Source organism: Mandrillus leucophaeus, unplaced genomic scaffold, assembly GCF_000951045.1.
Source record: "Mandrillus leucophaeus isolate KB7577 unplaced genomic scaffold, Mleu.le_1.0 Scaffold538, whole genome shotgun sequence".
In the NCBI taxonomy this organism is placed as follows: domain Eukaryota; kingdom Metazoa; phylum Chordata; class Mammalia; order Primates; family Cercopithecidae; genus Mandrillus; species Mandrillus leucophaeus.
In genome coordinates, this window is record NW_012105786.1 from 1,513,133 (window position 1) to 1,534,953 (window position 21,821).

General features: G+C 42.5%; 1 long non-coding RNA gene across 2 annotated transcripts in view; it reads left to right on the forward strand.

Annotated features, from left to right (window-relative positions):
- Positions 1–18,872, forward strand: part of LOC105551912 — a 58,782-nt gene extending 39,910 nt beyond the window's left edge. The window contains exons 1-3 of one of the 2 annotated variants that reach the window (XR_001007918.1): positions 15,372–15,833; positions 16,075–16,180; positions 17,248–18,872. This is a non-coding gene — a long non-coding RNA (uncharacterized LOC105551912). Of the gene's footprint in view, positions 1–15,371; positions 15,834–16,074; positions 16,181–17,247 lie in introns of those variants that run through there. The other variant, XR_001007919.1, reaches the window with a different exon arrangement.
- Positions 18,873–21,821: the final 2,949 nt, after the last annotated feature.

Consider the following 21,821-nt stretch of genomic DNA (forward strand, 5'->3'; position numbering starts at 1 on the left):
CAGAATAGGAAAAGGAAAAGGAATGGGGGAAAGTTAAGATTTAAAAGACTAATGAGGCCAGGCATGGTGGGTCATGCCTGTAATCCCAGCACTTTGGGAGACCAAGGCAGAAGGATTGCTTGAGGTCAGGAGTTTGCAACTAGCCTGGGCAACATAGTGACAGGAGTTGGAAGGCACAGAACTATGATAGCACCACTTCACTCTAGTCTGAGCAACACAGTGAGATCTTGTCTCTAAAAAAACAAACAAACCCGAATGACTGGGAATTTCCATAATTGATGACTTGAGCCCTGAGACAAGAAGCACAAGTCCCAAAGAGGAAAAATAAAGTTAAATTCACACCTAGATGCTTTAGAGTGGGAATGCAGACCACTAGTAAGAAAGAGGAGAACTTAAAAGCAACCCAAGATAAGAGACAATTTATCTATAAAAGGAATATGTAGACTTATCATAGACTTCTTCACAGCTGCCATACAGACCAGATGACAATGGACTAATACATCAATGTGCTGAGCAAAAAATAAAAATCATATTAGAAATACTAGAAAAAATCATACTAGAAATATATGGCCAATTAAATTATTCAAGAGTGAGGGTAAAATATAGGCATTTTGGGGAAAAACTAAGAGACATTAAATAGAGTATTGTTGAAACACCTACTAAAGGATATACTCCAGAAAAAAAGATGTAGAGTAAAAGAAGCAATGGTGCCTGTTTTATTGTTTTCTGTATATTTCTGTTTTTCTGGTATGTTTCAAAAGTAAAATAAAAAATTAAAATCCCCTACTTACATATTTCAATCTATCTAAAGAAGCATAGCTTCCAAATGTTGCCTATATCATAGATCTTTTCCAAAAAATTCAGTCTTAGACTTGAGTAAATTCTAAAGATAGTTTTCCTACTTCATAGAAGGATTGGTTTCAATCAAAAGGGCCTGAGAAACGTTCTTAAAAAGAAAAAAAAAAAAAAATGAAAAGGAAAAGCAGAAGCAGAGCCTGGCATTAGATCTCCAGAAAATTATTCTCTGGTCAAAGTTTGCGAGTCTCAAAAATTTAGAAAGATATCCTTCCATAGGCCACTTCTGGCTGAAAACCAAGGACTGTTACCAAAAAATTATTGAAATTCTCCATAAGCAGGTGAATCATCTATTTAAAAGGCAGCTAAAGGCTCAGGAGACCTTGCAAATGTAGACGAATGAGCAGAAAAGAATGCTGGCCTTTAGTTCACATATTTTATTTCCCTGACTAGATACTTCTCTGGGGGTAGAGGGAAGGACCTTTGTAGGAGAGTAAAAAGTTTGTAAACACATGAAATTAATGAGACATTCCTAAGGGACGTATAAGGAAGAATTTTTGTGTGGAAAAAGGGAAGAGGGGCTGCTAAAATGATGGATGCTGGGAAACATGTTTAAAAACCTATAAGGAATAAAAAAGGTACAAATGAAGAGAACAGTACTATACTGGGAGATTAAATGCAACAGTAAAAAAAATGTCTATTTAGGAAGGGAGCTTTCCAAGGAGAAAGTCTGTAATTCTATCATTTGGCAAAGGTTGGAGCCCCTTTTTGGGGTTGCCAGGAAAGATGCTTAAATTACAATTTTTATAGTTTCCTTCAATGGAACTTCAGGAAATTGGCCAAATATGTATGACTCAATATGGATCCAAATCTGACAGGCTGAGTCGTGCACTATATTAAGATTTGAATCCTCAATTTGGCCCCTTCCTTAGGCTCTTGGGCCATTGTTCATCCAGGGAAGATTTATTGAGCCTGCCTTCGAGCCAGGCAGTGTGCAAGGTGTCCAGAGGTCCTAATTCATTTTTTTAGGCCATCGTTCTCCTTAGCAATTAGTTCACAACTCATCTCTGTCCTCAGCCTCCCAATCTTTTATTCATCCTCCTCTCTCTCAGCTGATGACCTTTCTCTTCAACTCACTGAAAAATAGAAGTTAACAGAAAAACACTTTCACAGGCTCTACCAACTATATCTACACTTCCCTACTTGGCCTGCCCTCTAGTTAAAATGAATTGACTGGGCTTTTGCCTGGGGCCAACCTCTCCACAGGGTCACTGGATCCCTTCTCTCATCAACTCAGATATGTCTCTAGCCAGTTCTCTCTCTCTCTTTAAACACCATCTCTCCAATAAGAATTTTCAAATTCATGAATCCAAACTGATCTTTCTCTTGAACTCCAGACTTCATTCAGTTGCCCACTTGATTTCTCCACTTTGAATGTCTAATATAAATGTCAAACCTTACATTTCCAACCCAGTGTGGTGGCTTACGCCTGTAATCCCAACACTTTGGGAAGCTGAGGCAGGAGAATTGCTTAAGCCCTGGCATTTGAGACCAGCCAAAACCCTATCTCTACAAAAACAAACAAACAAACAAACAAACAAAAACCAATTAGGCACACACCTGTAGTCTCAGGTATTTGGGAGGCTGAGGTGGAAGGAATTATCTGAGTCTGGGAGGCAGAGGTTGCAGTGAGCGGTGTTCACACCACTGCACTCTAGCCTGGGCAACAGAGTGAAACCCTGTCTCAAACAAAGAAATGACCCAAAAAAACAAAAACAAAACTTACATTTCCAAATGCTAACTCTTGTCTCATTCGCAGCTCCACACTCAGTTTGCCTCTCCTTCTGCCCTCCCCATCTCAGTTAGCAAAGACTCCTTTCTATTCATTGTTTAGGTGAAAAATCTTGGAGTCATCTTGGATTTCCTCCCACCTTTCAACCCACTTCCAGTTTGTTGGCAAATTCTATTGGTTGGCAAATATATCCTAAATATGATTGCTTCTTACCACTTCTGGTATACTCACCCAGTCAAAATTGCCATTATCCTTTGCCTGAACTTATCACTGGTCTGCCCTGTACACTCACTCCCCTACCACTTATTCTCTATAGAAGTCATCTTTCTAAAATGTAAATCAGATTACTTGCCTCTTTTGCTTTTACCCACCATGACTTGCATCTCATTTATGTAAAATATTAAATGTTTACCAAGGTTCTGTATTTCCTGGCATATAATGGGGATGTTGAGTCTCTGAGCTCTCCTCTCACTCTTCCCTTACTCCACCCTAGGCATGATGGCCTGAGTACACGGTGCCTTTGCCTTTGCCTACTATGTTCTCACTGCCTGAATGTTCTTTCCAAGATACTTTCATTGCTGACTCTCCTCCTTCTTTAAGTCTTTACTTAAATGTTACTCCCTCCAAGACACCATCCCAGACCACCCTATATAAGATGCACCCACTCCCTATGATTATCACTCCCCTTCCTGTATTCTCACACCCTAAGGACACAAAGGTTTCTCTGAATTTCAAGATAGTGTTTATGCTCAATTATTTGAAAATGTAAAAGCAATTCAAGAGTCATTGATTTGGGACTCTGATAATTCCAGGTGTGGTTAAAATGATGTATGTTTTTTGCATCATTTACTTTTCTGCCCCTAAGTAAGCGCAAACAAGATGCAAGGGGCTATTGTATTTGGTGGAAAAAAAAAACTGGACTGAGATGTAAATGAGCTGGATTCTAGTCTAGGTCCACCACCCAAGACTGTGCCCACGGGCCTGTGGGCTCACCTCCCTGGGGTGAGCTCACCCTCCTTCCCAGTTCCTACCTCGTAAAATGGGGATGTTCAATGGGTCTGCCATTGGGAAATCAACCTAATGAGGAATTGTAAGTGGTTACAATTAACTCTGTTCCATTCCATCCAATAAATATACGTCAAACATTTACCATGTCCAAGGCACTATGTTAATGGTAATATGAAATAAAAGGTACTTCTTGCCCATAGTTCAAAGATAGTAGAGGAGAAAAGACCTTACATCATAGAATTAAAATAACTATATTTAAAAAAATGATGTAGTATAGTTTTACACCCTACTCTTATCTTTAGATGAAGAAGCTGAGCTGAAGTTCAGAGAAGTGAAGTGACTAATTAAAGAATAAACAATTAATAATAGTCATGGAGTCAGGGCTCTCCAAAGAGGCTAACAAGTTTGATTACTCTAAAGATAGAATTCAATTCATTCCCTAACATTTGTGACTTTTAAAAAAATCAGAATATTGATTCTAATCTGTATAGAAGCTGGATTCTTTTTTATTTTGTTAACCTTGTAGAAGCTGTATGAGAGGGCTCATTGGGAGATGATCCTCATATTTTTGCAGCTTGATCGTCTGTCTATACCAATATGCAAAAGCAGTCAGGATTTAAACGCCTAAAGATGAATAGCCTGTTCACATGTGTACACAATCCAGTGTTTGGACAGGATGATCTGTTATTAATTTAAATCAATAACTGAAAAACAATGCCTATCACCACTCCACCCATCTCATAAGAAAGAAAGAGAGCTGGGATCATAAAACTCACAAAGTGTACCTGAAACACGCCATAGAAAACAGTCGTGGTTAATGCCTGGGTCAACACAATCCACCTTTGGTTTAATTTACTAAAACACTATGAGAGAGAATGCCATGGGGGCCTCAACACACCCATCATAACTATGAACTAATGTCTCCCAGATGATCAGGGAATCCTTTCCTGAGGAATTCAGTTCCCTGAACTTGACCTTGTTCAGTGACTTTAGAGTAAAGAAGAAAATGACTGCCAGATTAAAAGAGAAATATTTTATTCTTTGGCCAGATTCTGATTAGCTGAGAAATAAGATAATGATGCCTGTTAAATGAGCAACCCTCAGAGCCTTCCCTCCATCTACAGCTACAGGGAATGGGAAGTAGCCATGAGAAGCCCTGGAGCTGCTGGATACTCTGCAAGGCTATCCTCTTGTAACTAAGGTCACTCTATTGCACCGTCAAATCCAAATATATCTTAGCTGGAAGGACCTGCACATCACCTATCAACCCTTCACTTCATAAACGTGTCTTCATGGTTCACAAAGACTGGTCCCAGCATCATCGCACGGACACTTGTGACACTCTAGAAGGTAGGGCAGGCATCAGTATTTCCATTTCGGGTGAGACAGTGAACTCAGACCCTATTCAGTGTTTCACCCAAGGTCACAGACAGCTCGTTTGTCAGGGAGAAGGAGCCTGAACCCTGGTTGTATCCTCTGAGTTTGGTAACTGACCATTGCCAATCTTACAAAGCAGGACATGAAACTCATCAAGGCAAGGTAGCTTCTCATGGTTACCTAGCGGATGAGTACCAGGGTTGAGACTTGAGAGTGCAGAACACTGATTATTTAGCAGTGCCAAGGTGAGCAACCTTTGCTCAAGACATGGATGGACATTTATTGCCCAGGAAAGCATCCTGCTTCCTTCCTTCCTGTCCCTGAACATCCTAGGGATTTAACCATCTCCCTTTTTCCATTGCACCCACCTATTTTCCAACTTGGATTCCACTGAAGGAGATGCCACAAAACCTTCTTTCTCCTCACTTTCATCCTGGGAATCAGGATCAGCCTTTCAGTTTTATGGGTTTATTACTGTTGTTTTGTTTTCAAATTTAATAACCATGGGGAAAAAATGTTAATGAGGTACCAATGCTTCCAGTTACTAGATAATTTAGAAATGATAACAATCATTTTCTAATATGGTAATGATTAACTCTTACTTAACTGCTTAGCAGAGGACCTTATCTACTAATTACTGATTTGGTGGTAGATATCCTTATCATTATTATAAATACTCTTGGCCACCCAGCTAATTAGAAGCAGAACCAATAATTGAACCTAGGCCTTCAGATTCCTTGCCCAGTGCTCTACTAGGGCTGCCTCACAGGGTTGGGATTCTTGAATTAAGCAGCATAGATAAGGGAGGCTATGAACTTAGGGAAGGGGGCTGTGGGGCTAACGAAAATGAGACCAATTACAACTTATCAGTTATTCAGGAAGGGTCATCTAGGGCCAGTTCCTGCAAGGGTGCTGGGAAATGCAGGTCTAAAAGTCAATGTGTATATTGCTTGGTTCGTTGACAGGACTACAAAAGCTAAAGGATTTATCAGCCGGAGAGGAAGACTGATGAGAGATGGGGACAGAAACTAGTTGTGCTGCCTGCTTTGCCAGTACGGTAAAAAATTTATTCCTTTGGGTGCAGGGCAAAATAAGGAGATGATGAGAGAGGAAGATTTTGGGAACCCAGAAAGAATTGGAGGCCTTAGTTTTGGACTGCTTCTAGACTAACTGTATCCGTCTTCTAGACTGGCCAAGAAATTGCTTGACTCCCCCTCCTCCCCTAGCTATCCTCTCCTCCCTGGCACCCAAGCACTACCTCACGCTCATGTGTTTATTCCCGTTTCTGTCCTAGACCACTGCAAAGCCTAGTGAATCCGTGTTTCCTCAGCTCCTCCCCAAGAAGCCTTTTCCAAGACTCCCCTCCCCAGGGGAACACCCGCCCTCCCCCAGGCTGGCCATGTGGAGTCTGTCTTGTTCCCCCAATCTTGTTACACTTGTATATTTGGTCTTTGACGCAGAGGCTGACCCCACATGTTACATCATCCTGTGCAGAGCACATTCAGCAGGTGAATGACTTACAGCACATGCTCTGTCTTCTGTTCTTTCTATTAGGGGCGTGATTTAGAAGATGAATGTTTATAACATGACCTAAGGAATTTCATCCTTCTCTGGAAAACTGTGTAGGAGAGAATCCTGATGGACAAAGAATAATGTGTTCTGGGCTCCAGCCAAATATTTGGACTTGTTTGAAAAGGCCTCGGTGCTCACCTTCTGCTGTTTATTGCAAACTCATCACCTCATGATTGTCCCTAGCTGGCTCAGAAGGGAGTAGTGACAAATGAGCATCTCCTTTGTTTTCATGCAGAAACCACTTTGCAGTGATGATGTGTTAATTCTTTATTAAGTGACTTCCTGACCAAACACCTTAAAAGGCCATGTAACTCTCCCCTCCTGCATTGCATTTGTAGGGGAAAGGAGAGGGTATGGAGCATGAAAGGCAAATCAGATCTATGTACTGGGGGTATCCAGGCAGAAAAGCAGTTCCTTGTGAATGGAAAACAGCTCAGCAGTGTCTGTCCCCTGCCAGGTTCTTGGGAGGTGGTTTGCTATAGTGGAACACCAGATTTGTTGTTGATCTTGGTTAAATCACATAGGAAAGTGATATAACCTCTTTGAACCTCAGTTTCTTCTTCTGCAAAAAGAACCCTGCAAGCTATCACAGAGATTAAATTAGTTAAATTATGTGTAAAAAGAATAATTTTAAAATACTTCCTGCTGTGTTTTTCTTTGATGATTTCTTGCTACCATTATGACCTTAGAGCAGGAAAAAAGTAAATGCTGCTTCAGGAAGGAAAAGGGAGTTATGTAGACAGGAAGAAGAATTGAAACTCCAGAAAGGATTCTAAGAAGTAAGATACCATTAAAGGAATCTAAAGCAGAGAGGTTTTCCTGAGAAGAGACAGTAAAAATGTTTTTATTTTTTTATTTTTTTATTTTTTATTATTATTATACTTTAAGTTCTAGGGTACATGTGCATAACGTGCAGGTTTGTTACATATGTATACTTGTGCCATGTTGCTGTGCTGCACCCATCAACTCGTCATTTACATCAGGTATAACTCCCGATGCAATCCCTCCCCCCTCCCCCCTCCCCATGATAGGCCCCAGTGTGTGATGTTCCCCTTCCCGAGTCCAAGTGATCTCATTGTTCAGTTCCCACCTATGAGTGAGAACATGCGGTGTTTGGTTTTCTGTTCTTGTGATAGTTTGCTAAGAATGATGGTTTCCAGCTGCATCCATGTCCCTACAAAGGACACAAACTCATCCTTTTTTATGGCTGCATAGTATTCCATGGTGTATATGTGCCACATTTTCTTAATCCAGTCGAGACAGTAAAAATGTTAAGTCTCTTTGAAGAATTCCTGCATTGACATCTTTTAGGTAGTAATTGGCAAAGGCAAGGTGGTAGCACAATGATCTGGGATAGGGCATAGATTTTCTTCAAAAATGAGGTTAGTGTGGCAATTCCTAGGTTTCCTGGGGCCTAGACAAGATTCTACCAGCCCCAGGGAGAGCTGCTCCATGGAGAAAAAGAGCCCCCAACAATGGTTATGAAGTAGACCCTATCTAGGTGTTGGGGAGGGAGAAGGTCATGCCTCTGTAGTACCAGGAAACTCTGCGGTGGCTGTCTAGCTAGTTGTCCAAAGACCAGTGAACATTCTGCATGGTAGAGCCAGCAATTAGATGCCACCAACAACCAGACCAGATCATTTGAAGTGACCAGCAGCTGAAGCCAGCAAAGAACAGACCATGAGTTTTATTGGCCATGAACTTTGGCCACGTGTTTCAGACACGTGCCCAGGGTACAGACCTTGCTGACCACATTGGGTCAGAAACCCAACTGGTAGAACAGAATTTACCCTGTCACTGTGAGGATACGTGAGTTTCTCTCTTCGGCCAGATGCCATCTTGGTTGGGAGGAGAATCTAAATGATTAAACATTTTCCCAAAGATACTTAGGGTACTCTAAAGAATCAAGTTAAACTTCAAGACACTGTTTTGAATCCAAAGACCTTTATCAATGAAAGATTTCCCTTCCCCAATCCTCCCACATTCCTGTGTCCCAGTAGGATGGTTACTTATGAGAATTAGTTGCAGGGATTAGTTGCAGAGAAATAAAAAGGCCCAAGTAACTTGTAGGTCATTGTATTTTAATTCAACTCTGTATTTAATAGCACCACAGGCTGGGCGTGGTGGCTGACGCCTGTAATCCCAGCGCTTTGGGAGGCAGAGATGGGTGGATCACGACCTCAGGAGATCGAGACCATCCTGGTTAATCTGGTGAAACTCCATCTCTACTAAAAATACAAAAAATTAGCTGGGCATGGTGGTGGGCACCTGTAGTTCCAGCTATTCGGGAAGCTGAGGCAGGAGAATGGCGTGAACTCAGGAGGCGGAGCTTGCAGTGAGCCGAGATCATGACACTGCACTCCAGCCTGGGCGACAGAGCAAGACTCCGTCTCAAAAAAAAAAAAAAAAAAAAAAAAAAAAAAAAAAATAGCACCACATATAGGAGACAATGCATGTGAGTTCTCTTAAATGTAATGGAAATATCATATTGGATAGAATCCTCCAATATGACAAGCTTCTCACTTTTGGTATACTAAGTACTGCTAACACAGAGTAGGAAGGAAGTTCGTGCATATTTACTGGCCACAAGTTGATTTTATTTACAGCACTGAAAGTAAAGAAAAATGGAAATAGTCCATTATGTTTTAGTTAATTTCTTACGTTGAACATAGTTAAGATTTTTTTCCTGGGACTCCACAGTGTGAGGGGAGTGATAACATCCTAACAATATTCCTTTTTCTAAAGCAATGACATTTGCCTCACTTGTGGTGGTCTTCATCCTTCTCCTTCCTAGCGCTCTAGGGTTTGGGTCACCATCTTAGCCAACTGCCAATAGATTTTCACTACTATCTCTTTCCCACTTTATTCCAGATTTCTCCAAATTATTTTGTCATTCTTCTTCATTTAATTACCACAAATGCCTTCTATGAAAGATATTATTAACTTCATTTTGCAGATAAAGAAACAATGAATCCACAGAGTTAAGAGAAGATATTTCTAAATATTTATTGCACATAAAAATGACGAGAAGCGGCCAGGTGCGGTGGCTCATGCCTGTAATTCTAGCACTTTGGGAGGCCGAGGTGGTTGGATTGCCTGAGCTCAGGAGTTTGAGACCAGCCTGGGCAACACAGTGAAACCCCATCTCTACCAAAAATACAAAAATTAGGCGTGGGTGTGGTGGTGCACACCTGTAATCTCAGTTACGCAGGAGACTGAAGCAGGAGAATCCCTTGAACATGGGAGGCGGAGGTTACAGTGAGCCGAGATCGCGACACTCCACTCCACTCCACTCCAGCCTGGGCAACAGACCCCGTCTCAAAACAAAACAAAACAAAACAAAAAAGTTAGCCAGGCATGGCAGTGTGTGCCTGTAGTCCCAGTTGCTTGGGAGGCTGAGTCAGGAGAATTGCTTGAACCTGGGAAGCAGAGGTTGCAGTGAGCCGAGATCGTTGTGACAGAGCAAGACTCTGTCTCTTAAAAAAAAAAAAAATTATGAGAAGTTTGATTTTAGCCACAATCCTTATGAAAAGTGTGATTCTTAAAGGAGGTCTGTCCAGCACAACTACAACATACTGGTCAAGGTAGATGCCAGAGTGCCCCATCCTGGTCTCTCCAGTCACATGGGACTCTGAGAATCAAGCAGAGAGGTGGAGAAAGGAAACAGTCAACATAATCTCCAAATTATGTTGCTGGTACTTGGAGGTGGGGCCTTTGTGGGAGGTGATTAGGGTTAGATGAGGTCATGTGAGTGGGGGGCCCATGATGGGATTAGTGGCTTTATAAGAAGAGGAAGAGAGACTTGGGCTGGCACACTCCTTCTCTCTCACCATATGATGCCCTCTGCCAGATTATGACACCAGAAGAAGGCCTTTGCCAGGTGCCGGCACCTTGATATTGGACTTCCCAGGCTCCGAAGCTGTGGGAAATAAATTTTCTTTATAAATTACCCAGACTGTGGTATTCTGTTATAGCAACGCAAAACAAAGACAGACAGTGCCCTTTTTTCTGCTGTCGAAACAAGATGAGGGTAGGAATTCTCAAGGGACTCTCCCCAAATCTGAAGGAAATCACAGACCTGCACTGCTGCTTTGAAGGTGTCCATCAAGACCCTGGGTTTACTCTAGCTCTGAATTCCATTTCCACTGTGTGTGTTTGGGGCTTGACAGGGATAGAGAGGGTGATGGTGATGATGGTGTGGTCGCTTTCTCTTTAATCCACGGCTGTTGAAGTTCAGACCACATTTGGGCCAAATGTGGAAATTAACCTTTTTTTTGTTGTTGTTGTTGAGACAGAGTCTTGCTTTGTCACCCAGGCTGGAGTGCAATGGCACGATCTCAGCTCACTGCAACCTCCGCCTCCCGGGTTCAAGCAATTCTGGTGCCTCAGCCTCCCAAGTAGCTGGGATTACAGGCACATGCCACCACGCCCAGCTAATTTTTGTATTTTTAGTAGAGATGGGGTTTTGCCATGTTGACCAGGCTGGACTCAAACTCCTGACCTCAGATAATCTGCCTGCCTTGGCCTCGCAAGTGCCAGGATTACAGGCGTGAGCCACTGTGCCTAGTGACCCTCTTTTTAAATATACTTCACCTAGAAATCCATTTTCTGAGACAAAACATGGAAGTGATCATACTCCCTGCCAGTCTGATGTGACCAGAGCGCGGCTTAACTTATGGTTTCTAAACTTTTTATTCACAAAGGAAATATTACAGGGAGGGCCAGTACATACAACAGGGAAAGGCTGACAGCTCCAGGGGCAACTGAGGGCTGACAGGAGCCCCGCCCTCCACTCTTGCTCTTCCTGCTCCCCCCACACATCCTGGGAGCATCCCTTCAGAACCCCACGGGCTCCACAGGGTGTAGTTGGAAATCACTGCATACATAGAAAATATGAGCAGGAAAACCACACATGAAGAATTATTACTAAGGGCTGCCATAAGCATCATGCTTGTCCTTTGGGGAATTATGATTCATTCACCAAATAAGAACTTACCACCATTTCTTCTAGCGTGCTTTATCCACTGTGTGCACAGAAGAGATTGATTCCATTGCCACAGTGGCCATTTTAAATTTTAATAGATGCTGTCCCTTTGCTTTGGTTCTCCTTAAATATTCAAATTAGATTCATTTTTATGGTCCCAGAAATGTGCTAGATTTAACAGGAGTCATTAAAATGTCTAAAAACGTATATTTCAGGGAACTCCCAACATAGACAGTATGAAGAAACACACAGGCCCGCGCGCACACACACACACACACACACACATACATATATAGTTCACTTATATAAAGTGAAAAGAGTAACAATTCGTGACAAGTGAAGTGATATTATAGGACAATGTATGAATAAAAACCAAGCCTGTTGCTCAGAACATAATGGCTCTAGGAATTCAGTGCTAAGATTACCTTGTATCACAGTAGCATCCTAATTATGGTATGTAGAAAAATGAAGGAGGTTGAATTCTGCTCTCCTGGGCCCTGGTCACGTCTCACCCAAAATGTTGACTTAGCTCTGAGCACCTCACTTTCAGAAAAACGTGGTCAAAGCACAATGGGCTCTGATGTGAGATCATGTCCTGTGAAGAACTGTTGGTAGAGTTGGTAGAGTTGTAGCTGTTTTGTTTGGGGAAGGTAGTACACTGGTATGATCCTTACTTCACCAGGGATTTTCATGGAAAAGAATACGTCCAGCCTCTCTACAGCACTTCTTCCCCTCTATCCTCCCTATTCACCTCTCCAGTGGGGTGGACACCAGGGGGTGCCACTGACACAGATTATAGTGTGAACTGTGTCCCTTTGAGCTGTGCAAAACAGTGGCCCAGTCACTGCCTTTACAGAAAGGGATTTGAGTTTTTCCATGTGGTTTCAAAAAGTAGGTACAAATTAAAAGGCCAGAAAACAAGGGTAGTGAGATTTTGGCTTAAGATAAGGACATTCTAACAGTGGGAGAAGATAGAATGAGTGGCTGTAGATGTAAGTGTTTGGAAAGGAGTTTTATTTAGAAGGAAGTCTGTGCCTCTAAAATTGATAATAATGATAGTATCCGGTGAACTGCATTTTCATGACGTGAGTGGCCTTGTAGTATTTTATGTTTTTCACAAGTGGTCTCCTTCTTAATCACTACACCATTACTTCTAGATAGGAATTATAATGATCTTTATTTTATAGATGAAGAAACTGAAGTTTGGACAAATTGTATTACTTTCCTAAGGTCACAGAGAGAACAAATTTCTAATTTCAAAATTAGTCTCTCTAATTTCAGAATGCAAACCCTTAACCATTATGCCACATTGCCTTTCAACAATGAGTTACAAAATCCCATCTTTCTTAGCGTGTTCAAATGCTCAATTGTTGTGAAACTTGATCTACGAATAAAATTAGATCTTGACGTTGTACCTCAAGGGGTAAAATCATTTTTATGGAACAAGGGTAGGTGAGATGGATTTGTCTTACTCTCACTACTCACTGATACCTATGTCTGGGACTCAGGGGTGAACCTGCACACCTGGACTCCAGATGGGGAAAGCTGTTCTACACATAGCATATGCCTCCAGATCCAATTCTATCATCTCAGGCACCCAATGCATGAAAGATGTGCAAAGGCTCATGCTGGATATTTTGATTTTGTCATTTCCCAAATGCCCTCTCCAAAAATCACCTTAAGGAGGCAACATGTGGTCTTACATGAAACTTCAGAGCTGCTAGTGGGAGCAGAAAGGAACAGAGCCCATTGGAGAACACTCGGTGCTCACCGTCATGTTGGAAACACTGAGATAAAAAGGAGAGGCAAGGTCTTTAACTATGTATGCATCCAACAGCTGCAGCTCTCTTATTGCTTGTGCTATGTCTGCGAAGTGAAGACCATGGTGAGACCCTCACTGACGCTCTGTTAGTGTTAAAACAGATGTTCCTTCAACACTCACATCTTAGGTGGCCACTTTCACGGGGTGGAAAAGGATAATCTAAACCTTCCTGTTCTTGCCAAAATAACCAGGTCTTTGTTCTGCACGTCTCTGGAACACACAGATAGATTTCCAAGCAGTGGGAACCTCCTGTCCTGTTCAGTTGTTGGACAAACTCTTGTTCTGCCCATTTCACCCTAGTTTCCTGAAATCCTGGCAGTAGGGCTCCCATGACTGGAGCCTGTGAGAGCCTCCTTTGTCAGGAGAGTTTTCACACCTAAAGCCATCAAGGCTGGCAGTGAAGGACACTGGGCTTCAAGCCCATTACAGCGATGACAGGTATTGTCTTGGCTGCCCAAGCTGAGTGGTCGTCCCTCTGCAGGTCTGTCTGGCTCCATCCCAGGGAGGAAGGTGGTGGAAGGCACCCATGGACTGCAGTTGGCTCTGCCTGGCCATGGGGGAGGATGGCAGAGGACTGATCTGTTGCTGCTTCAGAAGTGTGGAAATTGTTTTGCCCTTTAAACTGATAGAGAAACAAGCTGGAACAATAAAACTAATCCTCCGAAGCAATCTAAGCATGGAAACCAGAAATGTATACTCAAATATTTTCTCCATTTTCTTTCTTCATAAATTTGGAACATTTGTGGCAGAAAGAGAAATCAGAATAAAATGGATTTAGAAAAGAGAGAGAAGTAGTTTAGAGGGTTGTATAGGGAGGCAACATGATAAAGACGGAAGAAAAATGGACTTGGAGAGAGAACAGTCAAATCTGGGCCTGCCTCTGAGTGCCTGTGTGGCCCTAGGCAAGTTTCCCTTTGACTTGAAGACCTGGGTCTCTATGATCCCTTTCAGTTGTAAGATTAAGACCTAAGAGTTCTTGCTTATATAAACAGAATTCTTCCAAGGCCATAATTATTCCCATAATCAAGAACTATTTATTAACTAAGCAGCAGTGTGTGATTTTCTCAAGATAAGAGCAAGAAGAAATGGTCCTTACAGGCTAGATAGCTGTGACATGGACCAACAACTAAGCATATCTAAAAACTCAACTAATTCATAATATGAATTCAAAATATGAATTGAATAAGCAAAAAAAAAAAATTATACCATGAGAGTTGAATATTTTGGCAGGGGAAATCCAGCCCCTGACTTCAGGATGGTACTTTCTGTTTTGATTGAGCCTGAGTCACACTGGACTCTCTGGCATGGGCATAACCCAAGCATCTGCATGGCAGAGTTCTGGCTCATTGCCATTTGCAACAGACACGAAGGGTGAGATCAAACAAAAGGAACCTTCTCGGGTTGACCATCATAAATGCTGAAGACCAAGGCTTCAACTCACTTACTGGAGTGGATTTCCTTTTATGGATGGACTTGGGCACCCTGGGGAGACTAAGAATGTTAAGTAACTTAACCAACACGCAGTAAGGAGTGGGATCAGGATTCTTCTCCAGAGCTAACAGTTTTAACTGCCATTCTACATTGCCTGCCTGAGACAGCTGCCAACCTGGGCTTCTGTAACTGCCACTCCATGCTTCTCAAGCCGGGGTGCACGTTAGACTCATCTGGAGAGCTTTGTGAAGCCATCCATGTCCAGGCTCGCCCACACAGTCCTCAGTTTTCTTGGTTTGAGGAGGGGCCTGGGCACCAATACTTTTTAAAAGCTCCCTCTGGGTGATTCTAAGTACAATCAAGGTGTGAATCACTGATGTCCATAATGAAAAATGTCAGACTCCAAAGCAAACTCAGGTGAAGGACTGCCTTCATGGTATGGATCCCTAGCAGATTTGAGCCTTAGAGGATTGGACTAGCAGCTTGTGGAATCGGATGCAAATCTTCCGATCCTCTAAGGGCAGATAAGCCTCTAGACTCATGAGAACGCTGGTCTTGGTGAAAATCCCCTGCATACCACAGGCCTCCCTTGGAGGAATCACCTAAAGAAACACCATGAAGAATTCGTTCTGGCCTCAAATAGTTACATGGATGTTTGTTGCAGGAAGATACATTTAACCATTGAAGTTCCTACTCATTGAGTGAACCCTGTTTCCCTCCTCTCTGGTTTCCAGAAACAAGGATTTTTTCTAAACTCCACTTACTTCTTGCCTCATGGCTAATGCCCATGGAGGTGGGGTGAGTGACCTGCTGGTGACCAAGGGAAATGAATCTGCACAGGAAGCCCAGGCCCTCCCTCCCTCCCTTCTCATTAGAAGCCAGCTTCCCCTGGAAAACAGCCACATTCTGCTCTACTTTGTCATGTCAATGGGCCCCTCCCTCAGTGGGAAGGCTTAAGTTTTGTAAGATTGACCAGAAGTGTGGTGATATTTCCTAATTCCAGGGAATGGAGCTAGTCATGCCACACATTTTTGCTGTTCTCACGAACTGAGGTAATTATTTATTTATTTATTTATTTATTTATTTATTTATTTATTTATTTATTTTGAGGAAGGGTCTTACTCTGTCACCCAGGCTGTGGTGTAGTTGTGTGATCACAGTTCACTATAGGCTTGACCTCCTGGGCTTAGGTGATTCTCCCACCGTAGCCTTTCATGTAGCTGGGACTATAGGTATGTGCCACCTCACCTCCTTTTCTTTTTTCTCTTTTCTTTTTCTTTTTTGGAGAGACAGAGTCTTCTTATGTTGCCATTTTGAACTCTTGCACTCAAATGATCCTCCTGCCTTGGCCTTCCAAAGTGCTGGGATTACAGGTATGAGCCACTGTGCCCTGCCCAAGGTAATATTTTGACCTTCCTTTACCTTATTCTTTGTCCATCTCTGAATTAGTTTATAACTTAGATGGGAAAAAAGAGGTGTGTAAATAAATAAATAAATACATAAATTTATTTATTTATTTAAATAAATCTTAAATAAATCCCATCAGTTCCCCCATAGAATGCCATTTCCCCCTAGCTGTCTATTCAAGTAACAAAACGAACAAGAAAACACTACAAATTCTCTCCCTATTTATACTATCCCACCATTATGTTATAACTCTCATTATAATGTTTTAGTTTTTCCTTGAAATAATAATCATCAACCCATTTGTAAACCATATGTTTCTACCCACAAGTGACAACCAGAATTTCAGAATTAATTGCAAGAGCCATAAAGAGCTTTTTGGACATTTCCCTAAGAGCCTCCACGAATAGTAACAAGGGCGAATAGTAACCCCCGGCTCCAGCTGTCCCCACTGCTGTGGTAGGTTATGATACTTTCTTTCTTTAAGTAAAGGCCAAGAGGGATGGCTTTTCAGGACTTCCAGAGTCTGTATGACATGAAAAGCTTATTCCAGTAAAGGGAACAAGACCCTTGTCATCTGACACCAATGAGATGCCCTTCCCTTGACTGGCAGGGATCTGGAGGAGGAGGAGCAGATAACCTTCAGCCTAAATAAGCAATACCATCATTATTCTGGAATCTCTCTGAAGCATGGCTGGTTACAGTGCGGAATTCCACAGGGCACGTGTCTCTCTTGGACTCTATCCAAGGGAGTAATTTATCAGAAGGACCTCATTATAACAGGGGCTCCAGGGACAGTGCCAGTCAGCAGGCTTCAAGGTAGCTGGTAAAATTCTGGTGCTGGTCTGTTTAATCACTGCATGCTTGTTAGTACAGTCAAGCCTCAGTTACAACAGAATCAACAGCCCAGTTTGTCACTCATCCATTCCTTGTTCCGTCATCACCTGGTTGAGTTTCTGGCTTGTTTATTGGACAACTCTGGGTGTTGGGCAAAATGAGTGCCTCTTGTTTGAAATGCCTAATCCAGAGGCTTTTCACCTACGTGTTGTCTTCTCTCACCAGCACCTCTGCTCCGTGCCATGCTCTTGGCTAATTGAAGTTGTGAAAGGCATGAGGATTCTGGTCATGGACTCAGCTCTCCCACAGGGGTCTGACACCAAAGTAATGGTCACAACAATGAAAGGAAGAATACATCTGGCCAGGCTCAGGTGGTTTAAGGCCTTCAGAATCTGCCTTGAGACTCTCCAGTGACAGTCTTTAGACTGAAAACCATCTTGGCCCCATCCATCCCTGTAAGCAATTTAACAACAGCTTGCAAAGCACCGAGCTTTAACAGAAAGAAGAGATGAGCACGGCACAAGAACTTGGACTCCAGAAGAGCTGCCTAACAGATTATTTTTCTGTGGTATTTCATGAGAACAAACAAAGTAAGAATTTTCCTTTTGTCCGTCTGGCCTTTGGCATTGTTTACTTTCTTTTTATTCTTCTGAACTGTACTTTGAGCCCTGGCAGCATTTCTGTCCTAAAATCTTATTGTCAGAGGTTTTTCAGCTGTTTCAAATCATACCTGATAGAGTGAGTGTGCTGCCTGGACTCATCCCTTTACTTCAGAAGAAATACAGCTCACCCTTTAAATGACAATGGTGATTGTCCACAGCTTTATGTTTTCTACACTGAAGTGGCAGGCTTCATTTAAAAATAGTGTTTTCCCTCATCAAAAAAGAACTAGGGTAGAACCCTCAACTCTGCTGATATCCAGGTAGTGACCTAACACCCATGTTTTGGACAATCACTGCCTTAAATCAGGTTTTCATTGCTTGTAGGATAATTCTTTGTCAATGGTGGTTTTGTCACCTGTGATGTGAGGTAATGAGGTTTTCTACTTTTGCTTGAAATTTTGAAAATATGCAAGCTTTTAACATTTGCAAAGTTGGATTCTGTTTTCTTTACAAAGCAACCTGATTTGCCGATGTTTTCTCCATCTGTCAGGGTATGCGTGATGTGGTGCAGACTTAAAGTGCTGCCCTTCTGGAACATGGACAGAGTAGCAGCACAGAAAAATGAGCATTTCAGCTCTGTGATGATTTGTGAAAAAATTTCAGATCATCGAGCAGGCATTTTGCTGACACCTGTGAAAAGTAACCACATCAGAGAGCGTGGCGTGATGGTCGGAGGCCACATGCTGGAGTTGGACTGCTTGAGTCAAATCCCAGCTGCTCAGCTGTAGGGAACTGAATGGTGGTCCCCAAAAGATATGTGTATCTCCTAATCCCTGGTACCTGTGAATGTGACCAAAGACCCTTAAAGGGTCTTGGCAGATGTAATTACATTGAGGCTCTCAGAGATGAGAACATCCTGGATTATCAGGGTGGGTCCTGTATCCAATGACAAGTGTCTCCTTATAGGAGACAGAAGAAGATGCAGACCCAGAAGAGACTAAGTAAAGATGGAAGCAGAGACTGGAGTGAGGCTGCCACAGGCCAAAGAATACCTGGTGCCAGCAGAATCTGGAAGAGGCAAGGAAGGACACTTCCCTGGGGCTTTCGGATGGAGCACAGCCCTGCTGATGCCTTGGTGTTGGACATCTGGGCTATGGGACTATGAGAACCTTCTGTTGTTTTAAGCCACCCAGTTTGTGGTACTCTGTTATGGCTGCCACAGGAAACTAATACACCCTTTACCACCTGAGTGACCTTGGCCAACTTACTTAACCTCCACGAATCAGTCCCCTCAAAGGAACACCCTCCCCCCAGGCTCACTGTGATGATAAAATGCTTTGGCATAGGTGACTGGTTTAGACCAGGGTCTGCTACCTAGCACGTGCTATGCCAGTGTTTCTATCATGGCAAGAGCAGATGCAGCGGAGCTTAGATTTCAACTGTATCCATGCTGGTTAGAAAAGTCACAGTCTGGGACACAGGACACTTCAGGAAGAATCTCCCTCACTGGATCCCAGTGTTCCAGCAATGTTTTCCAAGCAGCTGAAGAACAGGAAGCAGGAACAGGGTTCCCTACAAGAGCCATTATTCAGATGCCTCTACATCTGACTGGTGTTGGAGAAGTATGACTTCTGGAGGTTTATGTGCTGGGACTTTAACAGCATACATACTAAAAACAACATTTATTTTCCTCAGATGCTGGGCTCTCTATGAGCCTTGACCTCCCTGAGAAGATTAGAGGCAGGTGCCTAATCTGATCGGTCAACTCAGTGAAACAACTGCATTGATTAAAGCCATAAGATGTTAGGATTCTCTGCTCTTGGTGGCCTAAAAGGTCCCATTCCTTTCCCAAAGTGCTTAGCTTGATCCCATCCCAGGGAACAATTTTGGGTGGATGAGAACCTGGCCACAGAGCATGAGATCATGTATGACTAAGTCTACTTGCCTTCATGGAAAGATACATGGAGTTTTGGGCAATTTCTTTGAACCCCTCTAGAGGCTTCTAAAGATTGTTTAGCACCATCTGGTTTTTAATCCTGGATGCCAAACTTGTTGATTTTTGCCCTGGACCATCTGTTTTTCAACTTCCCATGGAACCTTTCTTTGGGCCAAGTAGGGAAAGAAATAACTGTATTTTTAATTATTTTTGTTTTGCCTTCTCATCCCAGTCACAGCATTAGAAAGGGAAAATCAACTGTCTGACAAAGCTCTGAAAGATTGGACATGAAGTGCTGGCCTTGCTATCTGCAAGGCATCTCCCTATATAGATTGGATACCTTTTCCTTCACTCCCTGATAAAAAGTGAGACAGACTGAGCATAGTCTTGTGACCATTTAATGCCTGTGCCCAGAATACGGGTCTGTACCACTTAGAGCAGTCACAGTGGGGAGGAGCAGGGACCCTGGGGTCTGCCTGCCTGTGTCTGAATTTCAGCTGAGCCCATTCCTAGACCAGTGCCTGGGAAAGCTATCTGACCTCTGAGATCCAGTCTACTAGCCTCACAAGTGAGATTGTGACAACACTTACCTCAATGAGGCATTGGACATCATCTCATTTAATCCTCAACATGCCTCAGTGTCTAGCATTTAACAAGCTCCCATAAACGTTAGTTATTATTATTCCTTAATATGAATAGCATTTAAAATAATAAAGTGGGAGAGAGCAATGCTGCATGCCGTACCACTGGCCAGAGAGCTTGCAGCAGGAAGAATGCTTAGGTGGAACACACAGGCCTTTTCTGTATTCATCCCATTCCAAAGGATTTTGGGGTTGCCATATATGGAACATTAAGATTAGAAATGGCCATTTCCAAACTGGTGAATCCCTTGGTGCCTTTTTCTCCACTGTGATTCATCTGGGGTACCCTCAGTTTTCAGTGATCATGGTCATTCCAAACCAACCATGAGCTGGGGGAACATTGTACTATGGTAAACCCAGGGTCACCTGACCAGAGCTCCAATTTTATAAACCCAAGTTGTAGGTGGGATGATGGATGCGGGCTTCTCTGGCAAATGCTTCTTGAGAATTGTGGACACTGTCACTTCTAGGGGGCTGCAGTTGCCTCATTGTATAATTCTGGTCATCAGAAAGGAGGCAGTCATGGATGAGCTGCCCTTCTGGACAAAATGACATCCCTCTTATTGAAAAAGGTTAAGAGGCTACTTTCTTCCCCCCCCCCCCCGCCTCACAACCACTATTTATTGCATAAGATTTCCGAATGATGATGATAAAAAAGCAAGTTTATAGACACATCATGAGGTTGTATGAATTAAATAAAGTAATATCTGGGACAGATATATCAAAGAAAATTGAACCCAAAATGTCTAACTTTGCAGTCCATACTCAGCCAGAACTCCCAATGAATTAAAACACAGACTGCATAATTATGTACACAAAATGCCTTTAAAGTTGCTCCATAAATTTGAAGAAAAAAGGATAGTCTGTTTAAAGCTACTAGGGCAAAATTCCTTACTGTGGGTTTATAGGCACTAGTACAAGTGGTTCCCAAATCCCCCTTTTTATTTTTTAATTATAAATAAGAAAGAACAGAGTCTCCCCTTGCAACTTCCACTTCGTCGCAGCCTCCAGGCACAAAGGACAGAGTTCCTGGAAAAAAGGAAGGCTTAATTCCAGGTCTCTAATAGCAAATTATAGTCAGACTGAACATTGATTATATTTAAATCTACCATATTTTTCTTTTGAAAACCATATATTATTTAACATCTTGAATGTTTTACACTGAATTTGTTGAAAAATTCTCCCTGTGTTTTCAGGCCTTTATCATAATTTTGTTTTTATTTCTTAATTTTTCTTTTCAACTAAGTGAGAGAATTAAGTTAAATGAGCAATAATATATAAGTCATTCAGTTAATGTAGAAATTTTGGGCCAGCCATGGAGGCTTATGGCTGTAATCTCAGCATTTTGGGAGGCCGAGGCAGACAGATCACTTGAGCCCAGGAGTTCGAGACCAGCCTGGGTAACCTGGAGAAACCCTGTCTTTCCCCCAAAATACAAAAATTAGTCAGGAATGGTGGCATGTGCCTCTAGTTCCAGCTACTCGGGAGGCTGAGGCATGAGAATAGCTTGACCCTGGGAGGCAGAGGTTGCAGTGAGGCAGGATCTCACCACTGCACTCCAGCCCAGGCGACAGCAAGACCTTGTCAAAAAAGAAAAGAAAAGAGGAGAAAAGAGGAGAA